This window comes from Anastrepha ludens, chromosome 4 (genome assembly GCF_028408465.1).
Source record: "Anastrepha ludens isolate Willacy chromosome 4, idAnaLude1.1, whole genome shotgun sequence".
Classification (NCBI taxonomy): domain Eukaryota; kingdom Metazoa; phylum Arthropoda; class Insecta; order Diptera; family Tephritidae; genus Anastrepha; species Anastrepha ludens.
In genome coordinates, this window is record NC_071500.1 from 52,910,351 (window position 1) to 52,929,774 (window position 19,424).

General features: G+C 37.4%; 1 protein-coding gene across 5 annotated transcripts in view; it reads left to right on the forward strand.

Moving 5' to 3' along the window:
- The first annotated feature begins 844 nt into the window (after positions 1 to 844).
- LOC128862363 (prominin-like protein) overlaps positions 845 to 19,424 on the forward strand; it is a 54,865-nt gene continuing 36,285 nt past the window's right edge. For 3 of the 5 annotated variants that reach the window (XR_008454475.1, XM_054100939.1, XM_054100942.1), the window contains exon 1: positions 845 to 975. The gene's annotated coding sequence lies outside the window, so the exon portion shown is untranslated. Of the gene's footprint in view, positions 976 to 1,110; positions 1,134 to 14,463; positions 14,582 to 19,424 lie in introns of those variants that run through there. The other 2 variants (XM_054100940.1, XM_054100941.1) reach the window with 2 other exon arrangements.

The window sequence follows — 19,424 nt, forward strand, 5'->3', positions numbered from 1 at the left end:
CCAACAAGTTTCTTCTCAACTTTGTAAAACAAGAACACTATTTGAAGTACATACAAACTTTTTGCTATAAACAAAGTTACATACATTTATTAGATAAATTGTGAATTTTGACTTTTATTTCCCTCACCGAAAACACAAAGCCTCTTATAGCATTCTTTTATTTGAAAAAAATTGTGGTGCTTTTCGTGTGATAGAACACTCTTTTTCCATGTTTCAGTGCTTTTTCAGAGTTGGCAACACTGATTTTTCAGCACTGGCGGGTGAACACAATGGCTTACCAGATCGGCGTATTAGTTTGTATTACCAATGTGAAAAAACGTTATATTACATCAAAACTAACAGAGAAACAGATTACGCCTTCCGAATTTGCCGTGACATTTTGTAATCTTTTTGATCAATTGGCAAAAACAAAGTCACGAAATTGACATATTGATAAAATATTGTTAGGAATACTTGTTACGTTAAAATCCAAATAAATCTCCCACAATAATTCCTCCGAGTTCGATCATTAGATTGTCAAATAAAAGTCACAAAATTAATGGCAGCATACTTACGTGTTTTAGTGAACCACTTTATTACTTTTCATTTATTCATTTACACATTTAACTTCCGACTGAATATAAAGCTTCTCGTGCATAACGTTCATTTATTGCCAAAAAGTAAGTGAATGTTAAAGAGGGTAAAAGTTGTCAGCATGTTCATTCGCTACAGCTCAAAATAAATCTTAACACAGTCAAGTGATTTATACGCATCTGGCATTACCCCGCTGGAATGATTAGTTGAATGAACGCATTGGGAAAACGGTAATTTGTGGATAATGAACTTTTTCATGTTTAGTGGAAGTTCTTGCTTCGATAGGGGAAGACGGTTTAGTTTTTCGACTAGTGATGTGGGTGTATTCCGCGGTGTGGATGTGAAAGTTAAAGTTTCTTGTGTAAACTGTTTATCGAAAAAAAGAATGGTTTAAGACAAAAGGTGAATCATAAGTATACAGTTTGTTGCAAATGCGAAGTGTGTATTTGTTTTCTGTATTGTTTTGATATGTTAAAATAGTGATTTGATGCTGGAGTTGTTTGCTGTGCCCATGCATACAATACATATGCTAATTGATTTTTCCCCTATTTGGCGTTATGGTAAACAAGCAAACACATTGAAGTAGTGTATTTATGCAGCTCAAGAAACAAATGCATAAGTTTTAATCTAATTCGATATGCTTTAAAACAAATAACAATAAGTAGGTATAAGCAAATAAAAATGAATAATCTGCAGCAATGAAATAACAAAAGATATACATACATATGTATGCCGATTTATTAAGTAACTGTGCGTACTTGAAATTTTGATGACCCCAACAAAGACGCGACTGTGTATTAAAACAGATAGAAAAAAACTTGAAAAAGTTAAGAACAACAAAGAATGGAAAACTTATAAGTGAATTTACTATGCTTTTATTATTTCTCTGATTGCTTGCATGCTTCTACATGTTACTCTTGCAGGAAAGATTAATTTGTGTATTTGATTACATCTGTGAAAGTGGTGTAGCATTTTATATTGTGATACTCAAGTTGTACCAAATGCATGAATAGTGGGTACTCTTATTAGAAAGGTGGAAGCCCTCACTTCTCTCCAGTTCAATTCAATACATTTATGAAAAATAACTAGATTTGAAAGATAAACAAGTATTTTTATAGTCTGCTGCTTGTTTATCAATGCATAAACACTCAACTTTCTGTAATTTAATTAATAAAACCATATTTTAGAAGTAGCAGCACACTTTTAAAAAATGAAAACCAACTATTTGTTAAATTATTTCTTTTATAAATTAATCTCGAATATTTTTTGTGTGCCCATGAATTGCATTTACTAACAAATGATATCACTGGCGCGTCTCATTGGAATAGTGTGCTCGTGCCTTTACTACTTTATTCTCGGCCAGATTCGCTCGTTGCAGTTGTGTGAGAATGGAACAGCTCTATTCCGTATCGTCGGAATAATCTAGCGGAAATAAGCTGTGCGTTATCTGAAGTTGCTTTATTGAGTGCCTTCAAATATAGTTAATGCTTACTTAATAATGGGATTGTGGCATTACAGAATGCAAGAAATGTAGTTTTTTACGGTATTTAAACAGAAGTTACTAAAAATGGCTTCCTCACACAAAATATAGGGCTAACTTCAGTGTAATGCCGCAAGAGGAACTTTAGACAAAATATAATTTTTTTTAATTGCGCTTGGTGGAGATGCTATAGTGGCAATTTCGTTCCTGATGTCTTGCAGTACTAATAACTTTAACAATAAATTATTTATTTAAGCCTCCGGAGGTGACCATAGTTCAGACGGCAACGAAGTAAAATGGATGAGTGCGTTCATTTTTTTTGTATATTACTACTTTTCTCTCAGTTTTTTCGTAAACAAACCGACGTTACATTCCCTGTTACGTCAGGATATCAACTGATTTTTTCAAAATCGCAGAGAGCCGGTTAATAGTCTGATGTTGGTCTTATCTGAATTTATTTCGCCATGGTGATACATCCCTCTCCCTTTATTTGCACCCTTTTTTCAAAGCATGTGACATTATACCACTTATATATATGTATATAATTGGCGCGTACACCCTTTTTGGGTGTTTGGCCGAGCTCCTCCTCCTATTTGTGGTGTGCGTCTTGATGTTGTTCCACATATGGAGGGACCTACAGTTTCAAACCGACTCCGAACGGCAGATATTTTTATGAGGAGCTTTTTCATGGCAGAAATACACTCGGAGGTTTGCCATTGCCTGCCGAGGGGCGACCGCTATTAGAAAAATGTTTTTATTAATTTTGGTTTCACCGAGATTCGAAGCAACGTTCTATCTGTGAATTCCGAATGGTTATCACGCACCAACCCATTCGGCTACGGCGGTCGCCGACATTATACCACTTATGCCCCAAAAAATGTGCTACTGAGAGTAACTTGCTTCTGCAAGAGAGATTTGATCTGTCCCATAATCAGATGGTGCAGTACTTAGATCCAATTAATTTTTTTTTTTTAAATTGCAGCATTAGCAACGAAGGCCATCAGCTATCTGAATACTTACTTATTCATAGAGCCAATTTACACTATGACTTCACCTTGGGTGGGTGCGCGCCCTTATTGCCATAATTTTAAACGAATGAATGACCAAAATAAATAGTCCGCTAAACCTTAAAAGCACGCACGGGAAGCCGCAAACAAATTCGTCATGTAAATGGCCGAAGAGAATGTGCGAAAAACCCAGGGTAAAAAACCATCATGTATGTAAATTGGCTCTTAGTCCAAAACTCTTTCATCGCCCAAACCCTTGGAAAGTGTTAAACGATTAGCTGAGCTACGTTTATAAACCAAAAGATAAATCAGTGAAATCAAGGCGAAGTTATGTAGACAATTACAGTTCGGTATTTTGAATGTAAAAATTACAATGAGAATGTAGACAAATAAACAAGGAAACAACAAAGATGATGTTGTTGTGGTTTTAGCAGCATAAACATTCCCTATACTTACGTACGGGGAATGCTGCTGGAGTGATAGTCCTTGGCCGGATATAAATCCGCGTCGCTTTGGTAACGTAGAACCGACTGTCGGTCGCTTTGACACTCAAAGTACCAAATCGCAAGAAAAAAAGCAGATCAGCTGTTCTAGCGAAGTCCACTTATATGAACGCCTTAAATAAAACTACACGAAATATAATATTAAACTCTTTTACCGTTTTTGTTCTCCAGATGGGAGTAACTAATAAATAATGGCCAGTTCCGCTTACATGCTAACGTTGTGCTTTTTAAACTGAGTTCTTGTTTAGACAAATAGTGCCATAGACTTGCACAGATTTTAGTAGTTCTGAAGAAGCACGTATTGTAAATATTTTGTGTTCCGGACCGAATTTTACATATCTGTGCACATTTTAGAAAAATTATATTTAGGTTGGCTGTTGATGTTTGGAATCAAACAAAGTCTGTCTGCCTACATATCCGTTGCTCTGCAAAAGTTCAAATATGAGTACGAATATGAAAGAATCAGCTGATTGGTTGATGTTACGTATGTTACTTTGTTGTTGAAGTAGCATAAACATTTCCCATATATTATACTTATGCTCGGGGGATGCTGTTGGAGTGACAATCCTTGGCCCGATATTAATCTGGGTTGTTGACTGTCGTGGGAAGGGCATAGCTGTCTAAACTCTTCTTTGGATGTCTAGCAAACTTGGAATCTGCAACCATCAACAATATTTCAACGTTTATCACAGCGACGAAGTGGTTTCATCACTCCGGGAATTAGAGAGGGAGACTTTGAGTCTAATAAAACTATATCACAATGCATCCAGGTCTACGTGGGCCACTCTACATCATCATCGGGTGTGGCAACCACCTTAACCCAACCCAACCTAATGGACATTAAACAAACAAAAAGTTGAAAAATAATGAAATTCTTAAAATCATCCGTCAGCAAACGCAGATGTTTCTTCTGCATGAAGTTATAGAGTTCGCTATAGCATTCCGTTTGTCTAAGTTCAGTCGTAGTATTCTCGATGAAAGTTGAAGACTCTTTAATATTTATGTGGTTGCCCTGAAATATATGTAAATTATTAAAGCACTTCAAAAGTATGCAAAGAGAAAAATAAATTTAAATAATATTAAACAATTATAATAATAACAATTATAAAGCATACTTACTTGTAATTATATGTGGCGTTTATGGTATACGGCATTTATGCATCGTCTAGTTTATTTTTTATATTTTCTTTTTTTGTGGGTATTTTCAATTAGTTCTTTATTTAACAACTTTTTTGTATTTCAATGCCGCAATGAAAATTTCAAGCTCAATGTGTTTTTTTTTATAAAATTGTTTGTAATGAGCAGTCAACTTCATGACATAAAATAAAATAACACACTTTCGCACATTTGTATTCACCGTATTCTTTATGCCATGACACACACAGAACGATCTTGACCATTAACGTTCTCTGCACGGCATTGGCAGTGGCTATGTTGAGTTTTTTCGGTATATCACCAACACAATCTTAGTTTTTTTCGTAAACAAACTGCTTCATAACCCCACTTATGTCAGCCCCTCAGGTGATTCTGTAAAATTTGCTGAGAACCCGTTAACGTCCTGATTAGGAAACATCTGTGTTTCACCATGCTTCACAAGCGGCTTGAACAAATTTGTGTGAATTCTGGTTGGATTTGATTAAAGAGTTTTGGAACTACAAAACAAAATTGGATTTAGACCCAGAGGCTTGCTACAAAAGTTTGTCTTTATAATAATTACAAGGTTGATTAATAATTTTGTTTGAAAATTCCACGTATTGGTCACAACTGAAACATCCCGTATGAAATAAAGTGGTTTAATACGGGTTTACGGCTACTGAATTCTACTATTACAAGAGAAAAGGAAAAATTGGCGAGTATGAATCATCTGTCGGACATGTGTTGCCTTAATCAACAATAATTTCCAAGTTTTCTGGTTTTTGTATATATACATAAGTTATGTATGTGTGCGCGCCTTTTTTCTTCAAGAGTTGCTTTAATAGACAAAAATACATATTTATGTGTGGTACACTGCATGAGTACTTGTATGTCTTGTAAACCGCAGTTGACGTTGCGTTTTGATCTTTTGTATTTATACACAAACAAACAATTATATTTGTCGGGTACAGTATGTATTATAATAACAAATTGCATTAATTTGGTCTCATATCTTTGAGAACTCGTCGGTCTGCCGATTATTCTCATTCTTATATACAGTGAATGTGACTGAAAATGGTTTGAATGGAAACAAAAAGAGTACACATCGATTTCTTAGATTTTTTACAACAAAGTCTATGAAATTCCGTTCAAATTGCAAACATTTTACTATTTTTAGTACATTAATTTTTTAGAGTATAGTAAAGGGTTTTCCAATAACAAGTGTTATTTATCGCTATCGAGAGATGATTAACGATTTTTTATGGCCGGAATTGGATGGTATTGTTCTAGACAACAAGACGGCGCTACGTGCCACACAAGCAACGAAACCATTGATCTTTTACGGGAAAAGTTTCCGGACCGTGTTATCTCTTTATGCGTAGAATATGTGCAAGAAACTTTATAACTTTTAAACAATTAATAGCAGCCACTTCAAACTTGCATTATTTATACGAAAATTTGAAGTGAGTTTCAGAAATTAAAAAAAATTAAAGTTTGAAATTTTGCCAGTTTTTTTAACTTTTCTAAAATTTCACATATAATTAATATAATGTGTATAAGATAGGCACACATTCGAAAATATTGTAGCCATTTCACACAAATAGCTGTAACGTTTTTCAATGACACTCACTGTACTTTTGACGTACACAGAAACGTATCTGTACTTTTAGCTTTCATTGTTGTTATTCTATGGTCCAATTTACCACTGCTCCTTTCTTTGCTATTTTCTTGAATTTTTGTAGAACAAGTTAGCTTCAAAATACAATAAATACAATGGTGATATTTGATGTGCTTTGCGGTAGTGAGTAACCTTGTCTTTTCTCGTCGCGTTTCTACAGTATCTTTCATTCTATTTTTGCTACAAACGCAAATAGTTACAGTTATCTTTAAAATCATTCTTTATATTTATCTGTTCGCGATAATAAACTCATTCTTCTTAGTTTATCAGTGCAGTTGTGTATATATGTGTATGTTTGTATGTTTGCATATGTGTGTATGCTTGTAAGTTGTTACTGATATGGATGTTTTCTAATAGTTAACCTCTGTTGAACCAGGAAACTTAACTATGTGAAGTTGCATCCGTTCGGAAAGTGTACGTAAACCTCTAAAGGTTATGATATTACCGGGGTTAGTACTAAAAATATATTTGGGATTAGAGAATACTCTACTCCCGGAAGAAGTCGAATATAATCTCTTGCTTCCTTTAACCAACGCTTGTATTTTCATTCCAATAACTTCAGTACTTTTATTGTTATATACGGGACTTGATATAATATAGCGATTTTATTTTGTTGTTGTTGTTAACAGCATAGGTAGCCCTGTCAGTGTAGGCATATCATCGTTCGTCTTCGTCCAGCTCATCTAGGGGTAGGCCCAGGAAACATGCTGTTTCGACAGGTTGGGTCCAAAGGGAGAGGGGGGTTAGATGAGTCGGTTTGAGGGGGCATGTGAAGAGGTGGTTAGTGTCGTGCGGGGTACCTTCGCATGCCGGACATGTGTTTGGTATGTCGGGGTCGATTCTGGATATGTAGGAGTTTAACCTGCTACAGTATCCAGAACGTAGTTGTGCCAGTGTTACACGGGTCTCACGGGGAAGCTGGAGCTCTTCATCTGCGATAGGTGGTGGTTGGACTCCGATTACGGCATTCACAGGACGGGAGTTCAAGAAGGTGGTAACGGTCTCCTGGTGAATGTCGTTTATAGACTGTCTAAATACTGTCCGGTCCAGTAGGTTACGGTCAGTCTTGTCCTGGATTTCGCCAGCGTAGTCAAGGAGGTGTCTCCTGACGTGCCTGGGAGGCGGCTCGGGCTCAAGCAGGTGTCTGCAGGGAGGAGACCTACGGTAACATCCGAGCAGGAACTGCTTGCTGAGCGATTTGTTGTGCTCCGCAACTGGGAGCATTTGTGCCTCGTTATGAAGGTGTTGTATGGGTGACATCAGGATGCACCCGGTCGCGATCCGAATGGCGGTATTTTGACAGGTCTGTAGCTTTGTCCACTGCGAATCACTAGTTCCAGGCGACCAGACAGGCGCAGCATAGTTAAGAACCGGCCGGCCAATTGCCTTAAATGTCGAAAGCAACAGTTCTTTGTCTTTGCCCCAAGTGCTGCCGGCCAGCGATTTGAGGACCTTGTTGCGATTTTGGACTTTTGTGGCAATTGCGGTTGTATGCGCAGAGAAGGAGAGCAGGCTGTCAAAGGTTACACCCAAAATTTTGTGGTTATTTACCGTCGGAATTGGTGTATCATCGACTTTTACCTTAAGGGACAGCTTGACCTCCTTTGTCCAGGTGGTAAAGAGGGTCGCCGTGGACTTGGTGGGGGAAAGTTGGAGATTCCTCGCAGTGAAAAAGCGAGAAAGGTCGGTGAGGTAGTTGTTCACTTTGGAACACAGGCCATCGATGTCATTGCCCGACGCCATGATCGTGCAGTCGTCAGCGTATGAGATCAGGGAAACTCCCGCTGGTGGTTGGGGGAACTTCGAGATGTAGAAATTCAACAGCAAGGGAGAAAGGACACCACCCTGCGGTACGCCTTGCTTAATCTTTCTCTGCTTTGAAGTTTGATCTCGAAATATCACTGACGAGTGCCGACCGCTCAGATAGTTCGCGGACCACCTCTTCAGCCCTGGCGGGAGTGTCGACTGATAAATGTCATCTAGTAGCGTGGAATGGCTGACTGTATCGAAAGCCTTTTTCAAGTCCAACGCTACTAGGACAGTCCTCTCGCAGGGGCGGTTTTGGTTAAGCCCGCGATTTATCTGGGCGTTTATGGCGGTGAGTGCAGTGGTGGTGCTGTGCACTCGTCGGAAACCGTGCCGATGTGGGGCTGGGGCCAGGTGTTTCGTGTAGAGTGGGAGTAGGAGGGCTTCAAGTGTCTTCACTACTGGGGAAAGGAGAGCTATCGGCCGATAAGACTCCCCTTAGTTGGCGGGTTTCCCAGGTTTCAGTAGTGGGACCACTCTCCCTGCTTTCCACTTGTCAGGGATGATGAGAGTGGCATGGACAGATTGAAAACCCTTGTGAGAAATCCTACTCCCAGGGGTCCCAGATGCTTCAGCATCAGCGCGTTTAAGCCGTCAGGGCCAATGGCTTTCGATGATTTCGACTTGTTGATGGCCCCCTGAACCTCATCACCGGAGAAAGTAAGTGGCGCACTGTCGTTCGTCAGTTTGTGCAGCCTTCTGGTAGCACGACGCTTGGTTCTGTCGTCCGGAGGATGCAATATGAAAAGCCGGCTAAAATAGCTCGCGCATCTCTTGGGGTCCGACGAAGTGCAACCGTTGAAGGTGATAGCCACCTTGTCTTTGTGCTTCGTCGGGTTTGACAGGGACCTAACGGTGGACCAGAGCTTACTCACCCCAGAGGTGAGGTTGCAGGTCTTCAGGTGCTCAACCCATTTAGTCCGCTTATGCTGGTTTACCAGTTGCCGGATCTCCAAATTGAGATCCCTTATGCGGGGATCCTCGGGATCGGCCTGGCGTAGGTGGTCACGCTCGTTTGCTAAACTGGCTGCTTCGGCTGGGAAATGAGGACGAATGTCCTTATAACTTCCAGCTGGAATGAAGCGAGCCGCAGCAGTTGTGAGCACCTTGCGGAATGCGCGTTCGCCTACGCGCACATCAGTGGGGATGGGAAGAGCGGCGAAGGTGTCCTCGGTGAAGGCCCAATTAGCTTTTTTAAAGTTAAAATAGGACCGGTGATTCGAGGAAACGAAGTCGGCAGGTCTCTCGAACGAGACGATAATGGGCAAGTGGTCTGATGCAAGCGATAGCATAGGTCGCCACGTTATGCTATTTATCAGACCAGCGCTAGCAATTGTTAGGTCAGGCGAGCTGCTACCCTGGTGGGGGCGTCGTCGTTCACTGTGCTGAATGTCGAGTCGTCTATCTGCTCTGCCAGTTGCTGTCCCCTACGATCATTTGGCAGGCTTGAATGCCAAAGATCGTGATGCGCTTTAAAGTCACCTACAACCAATCGGTTTTCACCTCTGATGAGCGCACCTATATCAGGGTGATATCCTGCCGGGCAGCAGGTGACAGGGGGTATATATATGTTAAATATTTCGAGCTCGGAATCGCCTGACCTGACAGCTATGCCTTGACATTCTAAGGTGCTGTCCCTGCGGTCGATTCCTTCATCGATAAGACGATACTGCACAGTGTGGTGGACTATGAACGCTAGGCCACCACCGTTGTCTCGCTCGCGATCGTGTCTGTGCACGTTATAGCCATCCCTGGTGATCAGAGATGACCTAGCGTGCAGCTTTGTTTCTTGGACCGCAGCTATCTTAATACTGTGCCGGCTCATAAAGTCGACTATCTCGTCGACCTTACTCGTAAGTCCGTTGCAGTTGAATTGGAGAAGTTTGAAGCTTCTCGGTGAGGTCAGTGTAATTCGGGGGATGAGCGACGCGTGGTGTTGTCTGCGTTGGACCTGCTGCGCAATCCACTGTGGCTGTTGCGGCCTGATGGTGGTGGGCGGCCGCGCCTCCGGGGGCGGTAGTGGGTGCAGAGCTCTGCAGCAGGGGGCAACGTAGGCAGTTGTCCACTCACGGGTGGTGCGCAGGCCGGAACATCTCCGAAAATGGCACCAGCCATTGCAAGAATTGCACTGGACTGATACCAGATTCCGAGGTATTACGGCCTGACACACGGAACAGACTTTGCGGGGGACCAGGAGCTGCTGGTTTGTCCCCGCACTGGGGTTGGAGCTGGAAGGAAGGGGAGGGGTTGAAGGGGAGTTGTGTTGCTCCGATAGGCTCCTCACCGTGGAGGTGTTGGTAGTAGTGGCGGTTGGTAGTGCCGGCCTATCAGGGGGTGTGTTAGCTGTGGAGGCATCAGACGCCTGCTGGCGGGAGCAACACGTGGCCACATACCGTGTGGACCACTCCCTATGTGACTTAAGACCCGAGCAGGTCTTAAGGTGGCTCCACCCGTGGCACTTGTTGCACCTAACCGAGGTGGAGTTCGGGTGAAGCCGTTTGTGGCAGACACAGCAGTAGAATACTTCTGGCCCAGGGTTGGATTCGATTCCAGCTCTGAGGAGAAGTATTTGGAGCAGGATTGCTGCGAGAGTTTGCTCCTGTGACGTAAGGGGTGGGATGATATGGGTTTCACTAGACAGGGCTAGTATACTGGGGCGGCAGCCCTTGGTCGGGAAAAACCCGAGTCATTCCGGTACGTAGAACCGGCTGCCATGGGAATGGATTTTATTTTGTCTCCTGTACTTCTTATAGTCTTCCATGTTCACATCTCTCATCTGTTAGATCGGGTGCCTCTTTCTCTTTCACAGCTTCAACGGTACTCAAATGCTATTCCTTTTAATGAAGATTTCACCTTATCAATCAATATAGAATCCGCTTGACGCAAAATCTGGCGAATAAGACGTATTGATCTAATGTTGGGATATGCTATACTTGGCTAGAAATCTCTCGATAGACAATGCGAATGAACCCTATGACTATACTGATTTGCTTATGGGTATGAGAAGCATCTAATTTGGAAGAGAAGGCTACATGTCAATGGACGCTGGGGTAATTTAGCAATGCCAGTCTTATTATTTTATAGCCAAATCTAATAGTATATATTTTTTCATGGAAAGGATTACTGTATCACTCACCATCACTAGCTACTATATTAAATAGGCACTAATTACATTACACAAATTACATTGCTTGCCATTTCATAAGCGGTTAGGGGTAGTCAGAGGCCCGAAAAAATTATGATTTTCAATAATTTTTTTTTACTAGTCAAATGCCTTATTTTACAAAAATAAAAACATAGCATTAATACATCTTGTTTCGACTTGACTTTAAAAAATTTCAAAAAAAAAATTAATAATTGTAAAAGTTATAGCTGTTTGCGTGCGGACAAAAGTAATTAGTTTTATTAACTGATAATCTTGTGCCTGATCGAACCTTTGCCTTTTTAATTTAACAATATGGCGTCCTCAGAAAATAATTTTCAATTTAAAAAAAATTTTAATTAAAAAAAAAATCTAAATTTTGAATAAAAAAATGCTTTCGATCAGGCACGAGTTTTATATGTTTTTCAAAAGCAGTATACATTTTATTTAAAGCTGCGGTTTTTAAGTTGCAGTGATCACCAGTTCAAAAAATATAGTTTTGAGAAAAACGCATTTAAAGTTTTGCTATCGATTTATGTAGAATTATGCGAATTATTTAATAATTTACACTGTGTCATGTATTCCTGGGCCATATAATAGTTCTTTAGCCGTCATAGCAGCTTCCAAAATATTCATTTACTGTTGCCTGTTGTCTACCTCTCGAGTGTTATCGTTAGCGCGCTTATCTGCCACTTTCAAACGTGTGGTTGCTTGCAGCTGCTGCTAGCTACTTGCTCTCGAACGCTCCGGAGCGCCCGAGCGCCCTTTGTTAATTGTTTAATAACTCGAAAAGTATTTGTCGGATTCTCTTAAAATTTTATTATAAATTATAAATATTATTCTTTAAGAAAATGCAAAAAATCAAATTTTTTGAACATTCTGACTACCCCTAACCCAATAATGCAAAGGATTACATCCCCAAACAGCATTCACAAATTGTGAAAATCTATTTATTCAGTGTGTAGTACAAAAGTTCCCAAAGCGAGTTGTGCGGTTTTTATTATTTAAAAGTGTACGTTTTGCACTTATTCATATTCATACTCAGAAAGTTGTCTACTACTTGTCTATTTCTGTGTAACTATGACACTATGCACTTCAAGATTTCGACTATCTACTTCTACATTGGCCTATTTTATTCACCATAAACTACCTCCAAATGTAACAAAAATGTAAAATAGTTTAATACACGAGTACACTCAGTCTGGGCTTCTTTTCCACCAGATAGATTTGGAAGGAATATAAACCCCATATTTTGTAAGATGAATGAAATGTGAGCAACTAATTGAATGGATATAAAATTTACTTACTTTTATTGCAACAAAAATTAATTCAATAAAACGCCTGCAAAAATAAATATGAGTCACCACTTTTATTAATTAAAATAAAAAAATTATTACCTTGAATGTGCGAATCTTTTTTAGAAGCTATACTGGTTTTCTGTTGCCTTTATTGGCAGAAAATTACCATTGAACGTAAGCGTGCAGTTAAGTGGCCATAAACAAATGTACTCATGGAAATAGAGTTTTTTTATACTAGATTTATGCATTAGTTTCTTCAGTAAAAATTTGCTGCGAGAGCGTAACAGAAAAACTGAGAGATATTTTGTAGTAAAAGAAAAATATCAGAAAAACAGTAACATTTTGCAATTAAACAGCTGATAGGCTGTTTTGTCAATTAGTTATTATTATTTTTTTAATTTTATTTATTTAATTATTTCCAACCAACCAACTTCCGCATTTTGCCGTTGCTTTGCCGGTGAACTTTGCTGCTGTAATCAAGACTTTTTTAACATCATTTCACCCACTTATTTATGTACTTGCAATTTCAAAACCACCAATTCCCTTTTCACTCGTTTCTATTTATTTTTAAACTTTATGTAGGTGAAAAATTCACAAATGTATTCACCGAAATGTTTTGTTTACGTTTTTCGAAATTCATTTAGCTAAATGAATGAAGAGACACTAATGAGGTGTTAATTTGACTTCGTAAAGTTGTATTGCATGGTCTTCGATTTTGAAAATGTCTACCACTCGGGCAGCCACTTGGTTTTGGAGCCTAACAAAAAACAGCCCTACATGTATGTTATTTGTAGGCCATGAAGCTCAAATAAAGGGTGAGCATTTATTATGTCGAATGAAATGCCCAACACCATCTGCAAAAAAAAAAATAATTAAAAACAATATCAAAAATCAATGGAAATTCAAAAAATTAAGAAAATTTGTTGAATTTTTCCAAATTTTGCATACTGTCTGAGCCTTTGATTTATGTAGTTTTGATTGAGGAAGGAAGTGTATTTTCTTAAAAAATGTATTAGAACTCATTAAAAAAAAATAATTGTTAAAATTTTCCAATATATAGAGCTCGTATTATTTTGTATTTACTAAAATTGCATACATTCACGTCTTGTTGGGCATAGCTGATGCATATACAATACATACTTATAAGTATATATTATATTATATTATATAAAAAATATTTAAACAGAATTCTCTCAAGATTAGACTTCATTGCTTCTTATTCTTTTATCCGTTTCTTTTTTATTGAGTTTATGCGGTTGACGTCTGAGTTCATATTTCGGTATAAAATGCAGATAACCAACTTTTTTTGGTTTGAATTTGAATCATACTTTAATTATGCCCTGCAGTGAAAACGAATTTTCTGACTGAGATCGAACTAGTCCGCAAATGACCAGATTTGCATCAATTATACAACAATTTACTCATGCTTTTTTTATTTGACTTTAACCTTTAATTTTACTTTTATTTGGACATGTTGTAAACCATTAAAACTATATATTAAGTATGCAATTCATAAATCGTGGCTTGGCCAAGAAAAACATATTTAATATATTATAATTTCAAAAGATTAAAAAAAAATTATTTATTGTATCTGAAATCTTTTATTTGGTTAATATGTAATTATTTTTTTCTGCAATATATAGAAAATGTAAGATTAAGGCTGCAAATAATAAATCTGAGGCTGGCAAATAAAGTAGTGTAATGTTTTATACTTAATAAAAAAGGTTTTTATATTGTATTCACGAATTTATTTTATCTTTGAATTGCCTTTTGATTCTCAAAATTGGAGTTTTGGACCATAATTGGTCAAATTTTTTTTATTTCTATTGTGAACTGGTATAGGTATTCCTAATCGAAATCTGACAACTATCAGTAGGACATCGCGATGTAAAAATACGAGTTGGCGTATGAAAAAAGACGGTTGGCTGAGTAGTTGGATCTGCGACTCTTATTCTGAGAGGTAGTTTATAACTAGTACATATGGCTACAGGGTGCTCACATACATATGTATGTACATATATGTATAACATCTGAGTATGTACATATATGTTTACTTATTTACGCACTCATGAGTTTACTATATCTTTTTATACACAGTTGGCATAAAAGTATGCGTACGTGATAATGATTAAATAAATAAATTAGTTAAAGTCACTTTCATAGGATTTTTATAAATTGAAAAGTATTTTATTTTCATTGAGTTAACATTTTTACAAAACTAAACATGCATGTAATAACAAAAAAACCTTAGTGTTTACGTACAAGGACAAAAATAACAAAAAGATTTTCATTTAAAATTTTACATAAAAGACAATAACTGTTTGATAGCATTTACCTTTTAAAACGACTGCATTGAATTACAAAGTTTGTAAGTTTGAAGATACGTGACTCCTTTGCTCTCGCAGGACTTCGAAAGGAGTATTCTCTTTGAAGAAATTTTGCTTTGGCGCATTTTTCAGTTCAGTACATCTCATAAGTGCTTTATAGGGACGGTATTTAGGTCTGTTCGTTGTTCGATGCTGTTTGGGCACATTTTAAAGCAATCAAAGTTTTACAATATCAGCTATATTAGTGTCCTTAATAACAAGCTTTGAAAGTACTCGATACGGTACCAGCTGGTGGTATCAGAGGAAGAGGAAGGTCTCCTCTGCGTTGGAAAGATTAGGTGGAAAGGACTTGGCTTCACTTGGTGTGTCCAATTGGCGCCGGTTAGCACGAGAAAGAAACGACTGGCGAGCTTTGTTAAGAAGAAGTTAAGAAGAAGAATACCAAGCATACAAAATTGCTCTTATCTGTGAGAGTGGTCTTCTCCCATAGTTCAAGAGGCTTGTTTTTATGATTTTTGTCAAAGGCAATGCGTCTTTGCCTATTAAAAAAAGATATGAAGATTTTCTTCGTTTCTTCTCGACAGTCGGTTCTATGCTACCGGAAGGACCCGGATTTACCATATATCCGGCCAAGGACTGTCACTCCAGCAGCACTCTCCGTACATATATGAGGAATGTTTTGGCTGCTATAACAACAACAATACACCTTTAATTACATGGGACTTAACTTCCAATGGAGTCAATGCACGTTAACTTTTTAAAATTACGTTTTATACTTTTAGCAATCAGGGTTGGTGAAATATTTGGCTTTTGCTGGTAACTCTGTAAAACGTGGCGTGTTGTTCCCCCGTCTTGCTAATATCGAGGATCGTCCTGAGCGTGATCGGGGGACAAAAACATTTGTGGATACATCTTTTTTGAATAAAAGAATGTGTCTGGCCAGTTTCTTTATATTGTATATTTTCCTTTCTTTGAAAAGTTTTATAATACCAGTGTAGGGACGCTAAATGAATATATAAAAAAAGGCGATACACATAAACTTAATGCTGGGTCGTAAATTAGGGATTGGCATTTCGTTTTCCTGGATCAGGTTTTGAGTTTGCATTGTCTCGCATGTAACGCATCGATTATATTAGAATGAAAAAAGTCGCAGTCTCTTTTGAAATTGCTACTTTTTCAATATTTTCTTTCAATAAACTACAATTTTTGCATAGAAATGTGTTTTAGATCGTTTAAAATCGAGTCTTAAAAGTATACGCAGACTTTTTCTGTGAAGTGTACTTATCGGTTTTTCCGAAAATTCCTCAAAAAACAAAAAAAAATCGGGATTTGTTTTGTTAAGAAAATTATTATCGTTTCGGAATAAACAAACGAGTTACCAAGTAAAACAAAAAAATCACATCCTCTATAGATGGAACTGGCTATGGCTCTACGGTAATGTGAAATACGTAATTAGGTGCGTTACATTCCAAATTTTTGCAAGCCAAGAAGTGACAAAGTTTATCCTGATAACGCAGTTGAAAAATACCATTTATGCATATATGTACATACATACATACACAAATGCATACACACATACATATATTTATTCGTTACTTTCTATGTAGTTCCTCATATAAGAGAGCACATAAATACAAACTTTTTTCACTTAGCATACTAAATTAATAATAGCACATTTCACATTGTTATAATGTGCGTATTGTGTGCTTGTAAGCTGCACATTCGCGGCAATTGATCACAATACAATGTATGTATATGCCTGCTTAAGTTTATGTGTGTGTGTATGTAAATCCGCATGTGCATTAGCGCGGGTCGATTTTCCTCTGACAAATTTCATGTCTGAAGCTTATTTGGAATGCATTCATTTTTGACATAATCGAAGATGCTGAATAAAAAAAAATCACCAAATCTTTTTACCAAAAGAGAAGTGTGTCGAATTTTTAGAGAATTTGCAATTAATATAGTTTAGTTGGTCGGCTTGAAAGTTGTCAAAGAGCCACTGAGTGGTAAGAAAAGGGTATAGTAGTTCTCAGAGGGGGAGGGAGTAAAAACACGTAAAAAATACACGATTGAGAGTATAATTGGGTGTCGCCGATCGTGGTACCGTCACTTTGCACTCAGCGAATTTGCCAATATCAGCTGATTTCGTGACGTCGGAGCGGGGCAATTGGTGATCATTTTCGTAACTTGATTTGCCTTTTTTTCACTAACCTCGGAGTTTTAGTTCGTTCTTCCTGACATTCTTCAAGCCTCCTTTAATTAAAATGTGATGTTAATAATTATGTGAAACATATTTTTTTAATTAGTTCAATAACACTGTGCGACAGTGAAATTATACTTTTATGGAGACCTAGTTCAACTTGTAGGTATAGTAAAACTAAGAGAAATGGTATAGGAGAAATTTCCAATACACCCCCAAAATCTCATTTTATGGCCATAAAACCGTTTTTCAGTAGGTTGATGTGAAGAATCACTCCTAACTTCGCCAATTTCCATCCGATTTCAAATTTGTTTTTTTAGTTCGAAAGAACAAAAACAAGCCTTTTTGACAGTGTGTTGACAATTTTTCTGAAATGACAACTGACGAGACTGTAGACGGAAGTATTTGGAATTTTTGTATTTTTTCTCTATTTTTTCAACTTTGACATAATTTTTACGATATTATCCGTTAGTGAGGATTTTTTTTAGTACACTACTGTTATAGTAAATTTAATTTTGCGTCGAATGAGCTATGTTTGACTGTAATTGAATTAAAATTATTGGAGTTGTGTGAGTTTTAAGATTTTAGTTTTTTTTTTTTTACTAATTTGGTATGTAGGTATAACTTACGCTAAATGGGAATAAGGACGTGTTTTGATGCGTTATTATAGATACGTAATATTTATTGGAGTGTATATGTATACATAAGAGTACACTGTACTGCATACAACAGAACTGGTTAGAACTTACGAAAATATCTGACATATTATAGCACTTTTTTTTCAATAGAAATATGAAAAAGCTCCCAAGTGTACCAAAGTTCACACTGTACATTGATTAACAAAAGAAGTTTGTTATTATAATTTAACCTTATTAAAACGTCAAAGTTTTATTGTTTTTTTCATTGAAATTCAAGAGACATAAATCAAAACGTTGCCAGAAAAGTCGAATTTCTCAATATTCTCCGATGATGTGGCATCATCAGCCTTATCATAAACCAGATGATTGTTATTTTTGTAAAACGGACCTAAACGGTCATCATTACAAAACTCGAAAGCACAGTTGCTGATGTTGCAACTGTTAAGAACCCCGTAGTCTTGGACGAAATGATTGACTCAACTGCAGGTCATGAACTGAAGGAAGTTCAACTCGTTGCTGATGATGATCAAACTGATAACAATAAACCTGATGATGAAGAGTACTTTCCGTCTGGTTCTAAGTCTTCAGAACGACACATTGTATCAAATTCAGATTTTCAGGATCTTTCTCGTGATTTACTTCTATCGGGAAGACAATCTGAAACGCTCGCTTCTCGATTTAAACAATGGAATTTAGTTGATGACGACTTAAGATGAATGATGATGATCGAATTTCTTACAGAGAAGTATTCAAAACTGATGAAGAGAATGACAAATGTACCGAACCATACTAAACTCCAAAGGGCCATTTCCAATGCATTTTTAAGTTTGGAACCAGTTCCGTTGTGTACTGCACCGTACCGCACCGTACCATACCGTACAGTGCTGCACTGCACAATACTCCAATAAATATTATGTGTTATAATGACACTTGTTATCATTTTAATGCTTCGAAACGCATACCAAATCTCGTAGTAAAAAAAAAGAAAAAATCTTAAAACCCACACAACTCTATTAATTTTAATTCAATTACAGTCAAATATAGCTCATTCGAGGCAAAATTAAATTTACTATAACAGTAGTGTACTAAAAAAATCCTCAATATCGGATAATATCGTAAAAATTATGTCAAAGTTGAAAAAAGAGAGAAAAAATAAAAAAATTCCAAATACTTCCGTCTACAGTCTCGTCAGTTGTCATTTCAGAAAAATTGTCAACACACTGTCAAAAAGGCTTGTTTTTGTTCTTTCGAACTAAAAAAACAAATTTGAAATCGGATGGAAATTGGCGAAGTTCTTTTTATTTATCATCTGGTCACATTGTCGGCAATTGCGATTATTGTTGGTGTTGGCTATTATTTGAGTTATGTGACATCTCTTTGCTTTATTTTCATTTTTTTCCAAGTTTGTTTTTCTTTTCAAGCCAAATCGCTCTCTCGTTAAAATTCCGAAAAGTCCGTCCTTGTATTTAAAACTTATGTTAAGACAATTTCTTGATAAAAACCCTAAAACACTTTTTTTTCTATACTTAAGGTTATGCAACAAGTTAAGGTACTCCTTTTCCGAAAAGGTTGATATGGTTTCTTCAGTTATTTTTCTACTATGAATATACCTCTATGGCTTTAATTCGTATTCAGAAA